The sequence below is a fragment of the Gopherus flavomarginatus genome, chromosome 14 (genome assembly GCF_025201925.1).
Source record: "Gopherus flavomarginatus isolate rGopFla2 chromosome 14, rGopFla2.mat.asm, whole genome shotgun sequence".
NCBI classification, from domain to species: Eukaryota; Metazoa; Chordata; order Testudines; family Testudinidae; genus Gopherus; species Gopherus flavomarginatus.
Window position 1 is genome coordinate 40,590,450 of NC_066630.1, and position 15,995 is coordinate 40,606,444.

General features: G+C 55.6%; 1 protein-coding gene and 1 non-coding gene across 2 annotated transcripts in view; one reads left to right on the plus strand and one right to left on the minus strand.

Moving 5' to 3' along the window:
- The window catches only part of CLEC18C (C-type lectin domain family 18 member C), a 271,662-nt gene that overhangs the window by 12,913 nt on the left and 242,754 nt on the right, over positions 1-15,995 (minus strand). The window lies entirely within an intron of this gene.
- On the plus strand, positions 140-330 carry LOC127034503 (U2 spliceosomal RNA). The gene has a single exon (XR_007769405.1). It is a non-coding gene; the product is annotated as a U2 spliceosomal RNA (small nuclear RNA).

A 15,995-nucleotide genomic window follows, 5' to 3' on the forward strand; every position in this document is an offset into this window, starting at 1 on the left:
CACCCAAAGTTCACCCCACATTGGGGACATGACAGACTGTATATGGTATATGCTGCCCAATACCAAAATACTGAACCCCCCCCCCGTAGTCTGTATGCTATCCCCGATGAAACAATAACTGATGCTTTAAACTCTCTGTATCGTTTATTTTCAAATATTCACTAATAAACATTAAAATCTGTTCTTATCAGTTTAATATCTGATACGTCCTCTATCTGAGGACTATATATTAAATGGATTTTTGGAACAGGGAGATGGAATAGGAGCTTGCTCCATCCACTCCACGCATCGACCTGGTATTGCAGTACCTCCAGGAACGGTGCACCTCCCCCTCGGGGAGACTATTGTGGTTAAAAAATAGAATCAATTGAATTTATAGACTCATAGACTCATAGACTCATAGGTCAGAAGGGACCAATCTGATCATCTAGTCTGACCTCCTGCACAAGGCAGGCCACAGAACCCCACCCATCCAATTTTATACAACCCCTATCCCAGGATTGAGTTTTTGAAATCCTCAAAAATGGTTTGAAGACCTCAAGCTGCAGAGACACCACCAGCAAGCGACCCGTGCCCCACGCTGCAGGGGAAGGCGAAAAACCTCCAGGGCACCTGCCAATCCGCCCTGGAGGAAAATTCCTTCCCGACCCCAAATATGGCGATCAGCTAAACCCTGAGCATGTGGGCAAGAGTCACCAGCCAGCACCCAAGAAGGAGTTCTCCGCAGCAACTCAGTACCCATCGCATGCAACATCTCCCCGCAGACCATTGAGCAGACCTGTCTGGTGGTAATTCAAGATCAATTGCCCAAATTAACGATCCTATCATAACATCCCCTCCATATATTTATCAAGCTTTGTCTTAAAGCCAGGAAAGTCTTTTGCCCCTACTACTTCCCTCGGAAGGCTATTCCAGAACTTCACTCCCCTAATGGTCAGAAACCTTCGTCTAATTTCAAGCCTAAACTTCCTAATATCCAGTTTATACCCATTCGTCCTCGTGGTTACATTAGTACTAAACTTAAATAATTCCTCTCCCTCCCTAACGTTAACCCCCTTGATATATTTATATAGGGCGAGCATATCCCCCCTCAGCCTTCTTTTGGCCAGGCTAAACAAGCCAAGCTCTTTGAGTCTCCTTTCATAAGGCAGTTTTTCCATTCCTCGGATCATCCTCGTAGCCCGTCTCTGGACCTGTTCCAGTTTGAATTCATCCTTCTTGAACATGGGACACCAGAACTGCACACAGTATTCCAGATGGGGTCTCACCAACGCCGTATACAACGGTACTAACACCTCCTTATCCTTGCAGGAAATACCCCGCCTGATGCATCCCAAAATCGCATTTGCTTTTTTAACAGCCGTATCACATTGGCGACTCATAGTCATCCTGCTATCAACCAGTACCCCAAGGTCCTTCTCTTCTTCCGTCGCTTCCAACTGATGCGCCCCCAACGTATATCCAAAATTCTTATTATTAGTTCCTAAATGCATGACCTTGCACTTCTCACTATTGTATTTCATCCTATTTCTATTACTCCAGTTTACAAGGTGGTTCAGATCTTCTTGAATAGCATCCCTGTCCTTCTCCGTGTTAGCAATACCCCCCAGCTTCGTGTCATCCGCGAACTTTATTAGCACATTCCCGCTCTTTGTGCCAAGGTCAGTAATAAAAGGTTAAATAAGATCGGTCCCAAAACCGATCCTTGAGGGACTCCACTGGTGACCTCCTTCCAGTCCGACAGTTCACCTTTCAATACGACCCTCTGGAGTCTCCCCTTTAACCAGTTCCTTATCCACCTTACAACTTTCATATTCACTCCCAGCTTTTCCAATTTAACTAACAGCTCCCCGTGCGGAACCGTGTCGAACGCCTTACTGAAATCTAGGTAAATTATATCTACCGCATTTCCTTTATCTAAGTAATCCGTCACCTTCTCAAAGAAGGAGATCAGATTGGTTTGGCACGATCTACCTTTAGTAAATCCGTGTTGCAATTCGTCACAATTACCATTGACCTCTATGTCCTTAACTACTTTCTCTCTTAAAATTTTTTCCAAGACCTTACATACTACAGACGTCAAGCTAACAGGCCTATAATTACCCGGATCACTCTTTTTCCCTTTCTTAAAAATAGGAACTACATTAGCAATCCTCCAGTCATACGGCACAACACCCGAGATTATCGATCGCTTAAAAATTCTCGCTAACGGGCTCGCAATTTCACGCGCCAGTTCCTTTAATATCCTCGGGTGGAGATTGTCCGGGCCCTCCGACTTCGACCCATCGAGCTGTTCAAGTACGGCCTCTACCTCAGTTGCAGTAATATCCACTTCCATATCCACATTCCCGTTTATCATCCCTCCATCATCGCAAGGTTCCTCACTAGTCTTATTAAAAACCGAGGCAAAGTACTTGTTTAGATGTTGGGCCATGCCTAGGTTATCCTTAACCTCCATTCCATCCTCAGTGTATAGCGGCCCCACTTCTTCTTTCTTTGTTTTCTTCTTATTTATGCGGCTGTAGAACCTTTTACTATTGGTTTTGATTCCCTTTGCAAGTTCCAGTTCAATGCGGCTTTTAGCCTTCCTCACCTTATCCCTACATGTTCTGACCTCAGCAAGGTAGCTTTCTTTACTGATCCTGCCTTCCTTCCACTCCCTGTAAGCTTTCCGCTTTTGTCTAATCCCCTCTCTGAGTTGCTTGCTCATCCAGTTTGGCCTGCAACTCCCGCCCATGGTTCTTTTCCCCTTTCTCGGGATGCAGGCTTCCGACAGTCTCCGCAGCTGCGACTTAAAGTAATTCCAGGCCTCCTCCACATTTAAATCCACTAATTCCTCCGTCCAATCCACTTCCCTAACTAATTTCCTTAACTCTTTAAAATTAGCCCTCGAGAAGTCGAAAACCCTAATCGCAGATCTACATTTGTTTATCCTTCCATCTAGTTTGAACTGAATCAGCTCATGATCACTCGAACCAAGGTTGTCCCCTACCACCATTTCTTCTACAAGGTCCTCACTGCTCACCAACACCAAGTCTAAAATGGCATCCCCTCTAGTAGGTGCTTCAACTACTTGATGAAGAAATCCATCCGCAATCACATCCAGAAAAATCTGACCCCTATTATTCGTGCAAGTACTCGTCCTCCAGTCTATATCCGGGAAGTTGAAGTCCCCCATAATCACACAGTTCCCCTTTGTGTTTACTTCACTAAAGACATTAAAGAGGTCTCTATCCATATCCCAATCCGATCCCGGCGGTCTGTAGCACACCCCAAGCACTATCTCAGGGGAAGCTCTAGTTGCTTTTTTACCCAGCGTGATTTTTGCCCAGACGGACTCCGTCTTATCCATTCCATCGCATCTTATTTCGCTACATTTAATTTCATCATTGATGTACAAGGCTACTCCCCCACCTTTGCCTTTCTTCCTGTCTTTTCTGAACAGCACATAGCCTTCAATACCCGTGCTCCAGTCATGAGTACTATTCCACCAGGTTTCGGTAATCCCTATAATATCCGGCTTCACTTCCTGCACGAGTAACTCCAGTTCCTCCATCTTGTTACCTAGGCTCCTCGCGTTAGTGTACAAACCTTTTAATTTTCGGCGTTTGGCGTCAGTGACATTCTTTCCCCCGTCGTGCACAAACTGTCTGCCACCAGCATCACCCGTTACTCTGGTTTCTACTCCACTATTCCTCCTTGGATCAAATCTTGGGGCCGCAAGGGTATCCCCGCTCACTTTGTTTACTTCCCTCTCCAGGTTATGTTCTGGCGTGGAGATCTCCCGAACATTTCCCAACCATCTCCCCCAACTTTCTAGTTTCTTACACCTATGATCATTTAGATCCTTAATGTATTTTACGCCTGATGTACTAAAGTTCTTTCATTCGTTGATTGGATAGTCTCTATACAAATAACAAAAGGATGTCAATCAGCCAATAATTGTATCGTTTAGAAAACCATAGGCGAGCGCTTACATTTCCCTGCCCACTCAGTAACGGGAGTGGCTCGATCATTACAAAAAAATCAATCGTCTTTCTCTTGATACTCATACCTTTCTGTCAATTGTTGAGAATGGGCCATCTCCACCCTGATTAAATTGGCCTCGTTAGCACTGTATTCATGTATACTGAACAGATGGGCGTTTCCTTACCAAGTGAGTCAGTGCCTCGTTAGTGCCTCATTAGCACTGACCCCGCCCCTTGGTAAGGCAACTCCCATCTGTTCAGTATACATGAATAAGGTGCTAACGAGGCCAATTCAATCAGGGTGGAGGTGGCCCATTCCCAAGTACTGACAGGGAGGTGTGAGTATCACGCCTGATTGTGTGTTTCAGAGAGTTTTGTGAGAGCAGAAAAGAGCGTTGGGGCTGCCGCAGAGCACAGGGGGCAGGGCCAGTTTAAGTCGTAAGTTAGCAGCTAACTAAGGGCTTGTCTACATCAGAAAGTTGCAGCGCTGGTGAGGGAGTTACAGCGCTGCAACTTTGAAGGTGTACACATCTGCAGGGCACCACCAGCGCTGCAACTCCCTGTTTGCAGCGCTGGCCGTACTCCCGTTTTGTCTCGGGTGTAGAGGATCCAGCGCTGGTGATCCAGCGCTGGTAATCCAATGTAGACACTTACCAGCGCTTTTCTTGACCTCCGTGGAAGGAGGAAGCCTCTGGTAATCAAGCTGGTCTCCTTTCCCGGTTTGCTCTCTCGTTCCCGGAGCCCAGAGCAAGCAGGTCTCCTTCCCTGCGGTTTGCTGGGTGGCTCCGGGAACGCGAGAGCAAACCGGGAAAGGAGACCCGCTTCGCCGCGGTTTGCTCTCTCGTTCCCGGAGCCACCCAGCAAACCGCAGGGAAGGAGTCCTGCTTGCTCTGGGCTCCGGGAACGCGAGAGCAAACCGGGAAAGGAGACCCGCTTCGCCGCGGTTTGCTCTCTCGTTCCCGGAGCCACCCAGCAAACCGCAGGGAAGGAGTCCTGCTTGCTCTGGGCTCCGGGAACGAGAGAGCAAACCGGGAAAGGAGACCCGCTTCGCCGCGGTTTGCTCTCTCGTTCCCGGAGCCACCCAGCAAACCGCAGGGAAGGAGACCTGCTTGCTCGGGGCTCCGGGAACGAGAGAGCAAACCGCGGCGAAGCGGGTCTCCTTTCCCGGTTTGCTCTCTCGTTCCCAGAGCCCAGAGCAAGCAGGTCTCCTTCCCTGCGGTTTGCTGGGTGGCTCCGGGAACGAGAGAGCAAACCGCGGCGAAGCGGGTCTCCTTTCCCGGTTTGCTCTCTCGTTCCCAGAGCCCAGAGCAAGCAGGTCTCCTTCCCTGCGGTTTGCTGGGTGGCTCCGGGAACGAGAGAGCAAACCGCGGCGAAGCGGGTCTCCTTTCCCGGTTTGCTCTCTCGTTCCCGGAGCCCAGAGCAAGCAGGTCTCCTTCCCTGCGGTTTGCTGGGTGGCTCCGGGAACGAGAGAGCAAACCGCGGCGAAGCGGGTCTCCTTTCCCGGTTTGCTCTCTCGTTCCCGGAGCCCAGAGCAAGCAGGACTCCTTCCCTGCGGTTTGCTGGGTGGCTCCGGGAACGAGAGAGCAAACCGCGGCGAAGCTGGTCTCCTTTCCCGGTTTGCTCTCGCGTTCCCGGAACCCCCCTTGAAGCCGCCCAACAGCGCTGCAGTGTGGCCACATCTAACACCACTTGCAGCGCTGGTTGCTGTAAGTGTGGCCACTCTGCAGCGCTGGCCCTATACAGCTGTACTAATACAGCTGTAACAACCAGCGCTGCAAAACTTTAGATGTAGACATGGCCTAAGCTACAGCTCACAGGAGAGGCCTCTAAAAAAGAAAAAAAACTGACCCCATTTCAAATGTTATCAAAATCGGTGGAGTAAATAAAGTAGATATGAGGGGAAAGTTCTCTCTAACTATAGACGTTTTTGTTCAAATACGATAATACTTGGCGTGCTCCGGCCGCCGCTGCTCAGGCCGGCGGGGGATCCTTGCCCCGCGCACTGGCCGCCGCTGCCCGTGCGGCCCCGCAGCGTGTCTCCGCCGCCGCTGCTCGGGCCGCCGGGGGACTCCTGCCCCGGGTCTGGGCTGCCACTGCGCGGGGAGCCCCGCGGCGTGTCTCCGCCGCCGCTGATCGGGCCGCTGGGGGACTCCTGTCCCGCGCCCGAGCTGCCGCTGCCGCTGTCGGAGCGGCCGGGGGAGCTCCGCAGGGCGCCCCGGCTGCTCGGGCCACCCGAGGACGCGGGCCCCGTGCCCCAGCCGCCGCCGCTCGCCGCGCCTGAGGAGCTCCTTACTGTATTGCAAGAGACAAGACCCGACACCTGCCTGCAGCTCCAGGCACCGGGAGACTGCCCCACCACGTGCCGGCCATCCCAGAGGCAGAGAAATGCCACTGCCAGACCCCGGCCACAGAGGGATTCCCTCGCCGCCCCCCTCCCCCAGCGGCAGCTGCTGCCTAGAGCCAGTCCTACCAGATAGGAGCTGCCCCAAGCACCGAGCCCCGCTACACCTCAGCCACAGGGGGGCTCCCCCACCAGCAACCTCAGCCACCGAGAGACCCTGCGGACAAGCCACTCCAGTCCACGAGAGCCCTGTCCGCGGATCACCATATGCCCCAGCTGCCAAGAGATGTCTCTCCTGTCCTCCTGTGGTCGTGGAACACACCCCCTGCGCTCCAGCTGCTCCAGCCGCTACGAGATGGCTCTCCCATCCTCCTGCGGTCACCAGACACGCCTCCTGCGCTCCAGCTGCTACAAGATGGCTCTCCCGTCCTCATGCGGTCACCGGACACACCTCCTGCGCTCCCACAGCTCCAGCCGCTACAAGATGGTTCTCCCGTTTTCCCACAGCCACGGGACACGCCCCCTGCGCCCCAGCAGCTCCAGCTGATTCGAGATGTCCCTGCGCTTCTCCCAGGGCTGTAGCAACAAAGAATGTGGCCCCCTACGAACATATGTCCGGGGCCCCTTACAATGCAGAAACTGGAATGCGGTATTTATTTTATACAATATACAGGGTTCATATTATGTATACATAGGCCTACAGTGTACATGTATTCCGTATTTACGCCAAGCGCTTCTTTCGAGCCTTGTTCTCCGCAAATTGGTTAATCAATGCGTCATAGTCCAGAGATCTGGCAAGCTTGTTTTTGACTGAGATAACTGCAAGCGCAGAAAGCCTGTCATCTGTCATGGTTGAGCGCAGGAGATTCTTGATCAGTTTCATTCTGCTGAAGCCCCTTTCAGCACCAGCGACAGTAACTGGTGTGGTCAGAAGAATTCTGATGCAAATGCAAAGATTTGGATATATCTCCTGAAGGCTGTTCTTGTATACGTACGTTAAAAAATTGTTTGCCGTGACAAGTCCTCTCTCTTTCTCGATGACATAAATAAAACGATTCAATTCCATTATGAGTTCGTCGGCATCAAAGTCTCCCATTTTTCTTTCAAAATTTTTGCTGTGATTCTCCAGTTCATTTTCTCTGTGACACTGCTTCAGGCTGTTAGCGTTGTACAGAAATCCAAACAACTTATACCACTCCACGAGTTGGTCAAATCGCGATGAAACAGAAGATATGGCCTGATCAGTGAGAACAAGAAACCCCACCCGCCGGGGAATGGAGAACCACTCCCCGGACCGCCCGGCACGCTACTACCGTCGGAGGACCCAACACCACAACCAGGCCACAGCACCAGATACCCATCGCCAGACGGACCGACACGGGCCCAAGAGACACCAGGCCGATCCCTGCCATCAGAAGGTCACGCGCTCTCACAGCAACCCCCCAGACGACAGCCGCACACGAACGACTGGGCGTCACCCCCACACCCACCGGCCCGAACCAAGTCCCACCAACAACCTGTAATGACCCTACCCCACTGGTGACTATGCCTCGGGAACCAACCAAAAGGCCCCCTGAGCCACAAATGAGACAACCCGCCGACCACGCGGCAAACTCACTGCCCATGCTGACCGAAGAACCCAAGGACCAGCAGCCAACGGTTAGACCAGTCACGCCTTGGCAGGCCGCCTGGATCGAGGAACTCCAATCAGCAGCCTCCTTCAAGGAATTTGAGCCGCTCATCGACAGGCTCACCCGCGAGTTATCTGCAGAGATTGCCTCCAAGAGGACATCAGACCAGGAGATCACCCGGCCTGCCCTCAGACGGCCCGTCCCGAACCACGACACTACCACCAGAGGAACTGGAAGAAGGAACGCCAGCCGCCGCTACAACCCGACAGCAGCCTCAAGGATCCAGAAGCTGTACAGAGTGAAGCACCTGAAGGCCGTAAGAGAGGTCTTCGATGGTCCCCCGTCCTATTGCACGATCCGCCTGAGTGCCTCTATAACTACTTCCTCGGAGAGTTCGGCGGAGTGCCCAGGAACAACGCGCAGCGCCCGGAGTGCATCCGTCCCCTGCCCCACGTTATCAATGCAGGCAACCCAGAGGCCAACTTCACGCCGAAAGAGGTGACGGCCAGGCTCTCCAGAACAAAGAACACCGCACCCGGAAAGGACGGCATCCCCTACAGCCTCCTCAAGAAGCGAGATCCCGGCTGCCTCGTGCTCTCCGGCATCTTTAACTTGTGCCGGCACTTTGGCCGGTCTCCCACCTCCTGGAAGAAGGCCATGACCGTCCTGATCTACAAGAAGGGCGAGAGAGAAGACCCCAGCAACTGGAGACCCATCTCCCTCTGCTCCACAATGTACGAACTGTATGCCAGCTGTCTGGCAGCTAGGATCACGGAGTGGGCAACGACCGTGGGAGCCATCAGCCTGGCCCAGAAGGGCTTCATGCCGTCGGAGGGGCGCTATGATCCCCCACGACTCTACTTCCCCTGGGGGAGCCCATTCGTGTACCATTCTCGGTACACGAACCCTTTCTCCCACAAGAACCTCTCCTTGCAACGTCTCCTCATGGACTGTACTGCACTGAGGTTAGCCAGGTCCCTTGGCCTCCGCAAGGAGGGATCTTTCTGCAGCTCGGCCTGGAACTCAGCAGTTGGGACCTATTCTCTCTCGTCGGCTGGGTCTGAGGCCGCAGCCTCTCACAGCCGTGTCCCTGGGTGCTCCTTCCCCACCAGGTTAGCGTCCTGCGCCTCAGGCAGAGTAGCTTCCCCATTGTCAGGGCGCAGTGCCCTGCGCTGACTCTGACTACGGATCATGACCAGGGCACCCCGGGTTTTGCTTGGTCAGACCTCCAGGTCCTCCACCATTAACACCTCTGTGGGTACATGTGGGTGTACCCCCACGTCCTTGGGGCCCTCGGCCCCTCACTTCAGGTGTACCCTCACCACGGGCACCTTGAATAGGGTCCCGCCCACACCCATCAGGGTCAGGTAGGTGTCAGGCACCATCCCATCAGGGGCCACCATCTCGGGCCGGGCCAGCGTCACTTCTGCGCCCATGTCCCAGTACCCAGTGACCTTCCTCCCATCTATCTCCAAGGAAACAAGGCACTCTCTCCAGAGGGGCAGCCCTGCGCCCACCTTGTAAACCAAAAAAACCCAGAGCCTGGAGCATCCAGCCCCCCAGAGGAGCTGACCTGGGGCCCTCCTCCCTCCTTCGCAGGTGGTACGCGGCCAGCCCCCCTTTCCTGCGAACGCTGCTCCTCATCTGGCTGGGTCTCTACCAAGTTAGCCCGGTGTGGGGACGGTCTGCTCAGTCTGTCCTTGAGTCTGGGGCACTGGGACCGTGTGTGGCCCCTCTGGCCACACTGATAGCAGCTCATGTCCCGTTGGCGGTACAATGCCACGGCCTCGGGGTCCAGTAAGGGGGCGAGAACCCGGAGCCCGTCTGCCGGATCCAGCTGGTGCAGCTCGCAGGCCGTCTCCAAGGCATCCAGGAAGTCATCCATGTCCTCCCCCTCCTTACGCTGGGCCAGGATGCACTTTTCAAAGCTCTGTGCAGTCCTGGGCCCTCCCTCGCTCATCGCAGCCGGGGGCCTGCTGCCCCTCAGCCTCGCCAGTTCCAGCTCATGCTGACGCTGTCGCTCTTTCTCCTCCAGTTCCCACTGTCTTTGTCTCTCCTCATGCTCTCTCTGTCTCGCTTCATGTTCCCTCTGTCTCTCACGATCCTCCAGCTCTCTCAGTTTAGCTCTCTCCTATTCCAGCTGCTTGCGCTCCATGGATGCTGAGTGTCGCAGGGACGATCCCCTGCTGGCGGGTGAGCTTAGCCGGGAGGATCCCCTGCTGGCCAGAGGGGTCACGGTGCCCTCGGTAGCCACTGGGCTCATCCCAACCCTTCCCCTAGGCATAGGAATGGGGTGTCTCGGGAAGCCCTCAGCTGCCGGCTGACCACTCCCAGCGGGGACAGACACTGGTTCCTGTGCTGCCTCTGCCCGGCTCCTTCTCTCAGATATAGGGATCCGTTCATTCAAGCAATCTCCCTCCTCCAGCTGGGCAATCAGCTGGTCTGTGGTGAGCCTCCCACTGCGCAGCCCCCTCTGCTTGCACAGCTCCACCAGGTCACACTTGCGCCGCTTGGCATACATCTTCCTGCTGGCCACTCACAGGTCGGGGTGCTTGTCGCTCCCCATGGTTTCCAGGGAGACCCCTAGTGCACCAGCCCTTCTTGAGGTCACCACCTCTCTGCCGGGGTGGAGCTGCAGACTCCTCCGCCTCTGGGACCGCTTGCTGCAATCCCCCGGGGGACCCTGTTACTGCAAAGTCCTTCTCACTGGGCACACACTCCCAGGGGTTAATCACCCCTTCGTTTTACTGCTCCCCAGTCACTTACTGCAGGAAGCGCCGTCCACGGGGTGCAGTATCTCCCGCCGCTACCACCAGTTGTCACGGAGTGTGGGGGAGTCCGGCCCTGCACCCCTCTTCCTGGGACTCACAGTGACTCTCAGCCAGCCAGTAAAACAGAAGGTGTATTGGACAACAGGAATGCAGGTTACAGCAGAGCTTAGAGGCACAACCAGGACCCCTCAATTGAGTCCTTCTGGGGGTTCAAGGTGCTTGGATCGCAGCATAAAATTCCCTGAATTCCAACCACTCAGCCCAAAACCGAAACTGGACTGCTCTTCCTCCAGCCGACCGAATCCTTTGTCCAGCGTCCCAGGCAAAGGTGCTGATACCCTCCCCCCTTACCTGGCTCAGGTTACAGGCTTAAAAATCCTATCCCTCACCTAAAGTCCTCCCCAGCTCTCCCATCCCCCACACAGACAGACCCTACTGCATCACAGCCACCTCCACCCTGATTGAATGAAAAGATGGGAGTTGCCTTACCAAGTGGGTCAGTGCCTCCTTAGCACTGACCCCCCTGCACTTGGTAAGGCAACTCCCATCTTTTCATGTATACCTGAATACGGTGCTAACGAGGCCAATTCAATCAGGGTGGAGGTGGCCCATTCCCAAGCATAGGCGGCAGGTTATATACATTTGCGGTGCTCGGGCTCCAGGAATATTCATGGCCGGGGGCCCTGCTCCAGCAATATTTGGAGCTGGGTCTCTCCCTTGGCCCTGCCTGGATCGGGCCCCGGCCCCCGCAGGCATACCCCGCGCCGCGCCGCTGCCTGGACCAGGCCCCAGCCCCCGCCTGCCACCCCCGCCCCCCGCGTGTCCCCCGCCCCGCCGCGTCCCTGCCTAACAGAAAGCAGCGCGCGCCTCTGCCCCGCCTGCTTGCGAGTAGAGCAGCTCCCTGAAGCACTGCTGTCTGCTGCCCCAGGGTCCTAGCGCCTGGCAACAGATAATGGCATGGCAGGCTGCCCTTACCTTGCCCTTCTGCCCTAGCCCTGAGCCTCTCCAATGCCCCAAACTCCTCATCCTCAGCCCCAACCCTCATCCCTCTGCACCCTGATCCTCTGTCCCAGCTCTGAGCCCCACCGCAGCACGAACCCCTCATCCCCAGCCCCATAGCCCTCACCCCACACCCAAACCGTCTGCCCTAGCCCTGAGCCCCCTCCTGCATCATGAACCCGCCATGCTCAGCCCCAAACCTCAGCCCTCTGCACCCTGATCCTCTGCCCCAGCCCTGAGCCCCCCCTGCATCATGAACCCCACATCCTCAGCCCCAACCCTCATCCCTCCGCACCCTGATCCTCTGCCCCAGCCCTGAGCCCCCTCCTGCATCATGAACCCCTCATCCTCAGCCCTCACCCCTGCACTCCCTCCTATCCCCAAACCCCCTCCTAGAGCACGCACCCCCTCCCAGAGCATGTACCACCTCCCCCTTCCTACACCCCCGCCCAGAGCCTGCACCCAAACTCCATCCCAAAGCCTGCACTCCTCCTGCACCCAAATCCCCAGCCCAGGACCGGCACCCCAGACCGCCCTCAAAAACCCTGCGCAGCGCCTTAGGCAGGCGGGGGCAGAGTTTGGGGGGGGGTAGAGTTGTGGGGCGAGTTCTGAGCACCACCAAAATTTCTACAAACTTGCCACCCATGTTCCCAAGTACTGACAGGGAGGTGTGAGTATCACGCCTGATTGTGTGTTTCAGAGAGTTATGTGAGAGCAGAAAAGAGCGTTGGGGCTGCCGCAGAGCACAGGGGCAGGGCCGGTTTAAGTGGTAAGTTAGCAGCTAATTAAGCTACAGCTCACAGGAGAGGCCTCTAAAAAAGAAAAAAACTGACCCCATTTCAAATGTTATCAAAATCGGTGGAGTAAATAAAGTAGATATGGGGGGAAGTTCTCTCTAACTATAGACATTTTTGTTCAAATACGATAAATAGGCACCTGTGGCTACACAAATACCCTCACCCGTTACTGAGTGTTCATTACTGACAGCTGTGAGGCCAGGGCTGGTGGGGGGCGGGGAGAGATCATTGCATTTGTAAAATGAGTGTTTATGCGTGTAGGGCTGCTGGCAGCGTCCTAAGGCAGTGTTTGTTGGCCACCTGCTACTGGCCGCGCCTCCGGAACTCATTTAAATCCCTAAATAACCGCCCTGCTGATAACAACCGGGACAGATGTGAGGTCAGAGCGGCCGTGTCACGAAGCGCTCCCACCACGCTCAGCTCCCCCCCCGCCCCCCGGAAAGACTCTCCCGCGGCTCCGCCGCCGCCGAGAGATTCCTGCCATGGGCCCCAACCGCGGCCGCTGATGCAGCCTGGGGATCGCCGCCCGGTGCTCCAGCCCCTGGGGGTTTCCCGCCCGGTGCCCCAGCCGCTGCCTGAAGTGGGGGGGCCAAGGAGGGCCCCAAGGACATGGAGGTACACCCACATTTGCCCTCAGACGTGTTAATGGGAGGGGACCTCGAGGACTGGCCAAGTAAAACCCAGAGTGCCCTGGTCATGACTCTTAGTCAGAGTCAGCGAAGGGCACTGCGCCCCAACAATGGGGAAGGGACTCTGCCCGAGGTGCAGGACCCTAACCTGGTGGAGGGAGAACGTCCAGGGGCATAGCTCAGAGAGGCTGCGGCCTCAGACCCAGCCAGCGAATGAGAGCAGGTCCCTATCCCTGTCCCAGCTGCTGAGTTCCAGGCCGAGTTGCAGAAAGATCCCTCCTTGCGGAAGCCCAGGGACCGGGCTAACCTCAGTGCAGTACAGACCATGAGGAGAGGTTGCAAGGAGAGGTTCCTGTGGGAGAAGGGGTTTCTGTACCGAGAATGGGCTCCCCCAGGGGAAGTAGAGTCATGAGGGATCAGGAGGTGGTTCCCCAGAAGTTTTGCCACAAGCTACTGTACCTGGCCCATGACATCCCTCGCAGGGCACCAGGGAATCCGGCGCACGAAGCAGAGGCTGCTACAGAACTTTTACTGGCCTGGGGTCTTTACCCATGTCCGAAAGTACTGCCAATCCTGTGACCCCTGCCAGAGGATGGGGAAGGCCCGGGACAAGGGGAAAGCGGCTTTGAGGCCTTTACCCATCATAGAAGAACCTTTCCAGAAGGTGGTCGTGGACATAGTGGGACCTCTCAGCAAGACGACCCGGTCGGGGAAGAAATACATCCTGGTGGTGGTGGATTTCACCACTCGCTAACCCGAGGCGGTGGCCTTGTCCTCTATCGAAGCAGACACCGTGGCAGATGCGCTGCTGACAATTTTCAGCCAGGTGGGGTTCCCCAAGGAAGTCTTAACAGACCAGGGGTCCAACTTCATGTCGGCCCTGCTCTGGTGCTTGTGGGGAAAAATGTGGGGTCCGGCCTAACTGGGCCTCAGCGTATTACCCCCAGTCCAACGGGCTGGTGGAAAGGTTCAACGGGACACTGAAGATGATGCCAAAAGCATTTATGAACCAGAACCCGCAGGACTGGGACAAGTACTTACCTCACCTGCTGTTCGCGTACAGGGAGGTACCCCAGGACTCTCCCGGATTTCCGCCTTTCGAACTGTTATATGGAAGGCGGGTAAGGGGGCCCCTGGACCGGATGAGAGACGAATGGGAGGGGAAGGCCACTCCCGAGGGAGAGTCGGTGGTGGAGTATGTCACGACCTTCCGGGAAAGGCTGGCCGAGCTCATGGACCTGGCCAGGGAGAACCTGGCCCGAGCCCAGAGGAAGCAGAAGGTCTGGTATGACGGCACGGTGCGGGCCCGTGCCTTCGCCACCGGGGATCAGGTGATGGTTCTCATCCCCGTGAGGAAAAACAAACTCCAGGCTGCCTGGGAAGGGCCCTTCAAGGTTATCAAGCAACTAAATGAGGTAAACTATGTGGTGGAGCTGTCAAACCGGGCACATCACCGTCGGGTGTACCATGTGAACATGATGAAGCCATACTATGACAGGGGGAATGTGGTGTTCGCCCTGTGTGGACATTGGGAGGAGCAGGGAGATGACCCCTTAGTGGATCTATTCCCTGGGACAAAAGCTGGTTCCCCTCTGGAGGCGATTCCCCTCTCGGATCAGCTGACCCTGGCCCAGCACGCTGAGATCAGAGGGATGCTGCATCTATACCGACAGCTGTTTTCCAACCAGCCTGGACGCACTAATTTGACTGTCCACCGGGTGGAGACCGGGTCACATCCTCCTATAAGATGCTCCCCTTTTCGGGTCACTGGGAAAACTGCCCAGGACCTAGAAAGAGAGGTCAGGGACATGCTGGCTTTATGGGTGATCCAGCCATCTTCCAGCCCTTGGGCCTTGCCAGTGGTGCTGGTCCCCAAAAAGGATGGGTCAATCCGGTTCTCTGTGGACTATCAAAAGCTCAATGCCATCACCGTATTTGATGCCTACCCCATGCCCAGGCCTGACGAGCTCCTAGACAAGCTGGGAGGCGCTCGGTACCTCACCACCATGGATCTTACCAAGGGCTACTGGCAAGTGCCGCTGGACACAGATGCCAGGCTGAAATCGGCCTTTATCACCCCTCTGGGGCTCTATGAGTTTCTGACCCTGCCCTTTGGCCTCAAGGGAGCGCCAGCCACCTTCCAGCGCCTGGTGGATCAGCTACTGAGGGGGATGGAGAGTTTTGCCGTGGCATATATTGACGACATCTGCGTCTTCAGCCGGACCTGGGAGGACCACATGTCCCAGGTTAAACGAGTGCTGGACCGACTCCGGGAGGCTGGGTTAACCGTAAAGGCTGAGAAGTGCAAGGTGGGGATGGCTGAAGTATATTACCTGGGCCATCGGGTGGGGATCGGCTGCCTGAAGCCGGAACCAGCCAAGGTGGAGGTGATCAGAGACTGGCCACCTCCCCAAACCAAAAAGCAGGTCCAGGCCTTTATTGGGATGGCGGGGTACTATCGAAGGTTCGTGCCCCACTTTAGCACCATAGCCTCCCCCCTCACTGAGCTGTGCAAGAAGGGGAAACCAGACGAGGTGGTCTGGACCAAGCAGTGCCAGCCGGCTCTCCGGGCGCTGAAGGAGGCTCTGGTTAGTGGCCCAGTTCTGGCAAACCCAGATTTTGACAAACCCTTTATGGTGTTCACTGACGCCTCAGACACAGGACTGGGGGTGGTGTTAATGCAGGAGGATGAAAAGGGGGAGAGACACCCCATCATGTACCTGAGCAAGAAGTTGCTACCCCGGGAGCAGAACTACGTGACCATCGAGAAGGAATGCCTGGCCATGGTGTGGGCCCTTAAGAAACTGGAGCCATATCTCTTTGGGCGACACTTCACCGTGTACACCGACCACTCTCCCC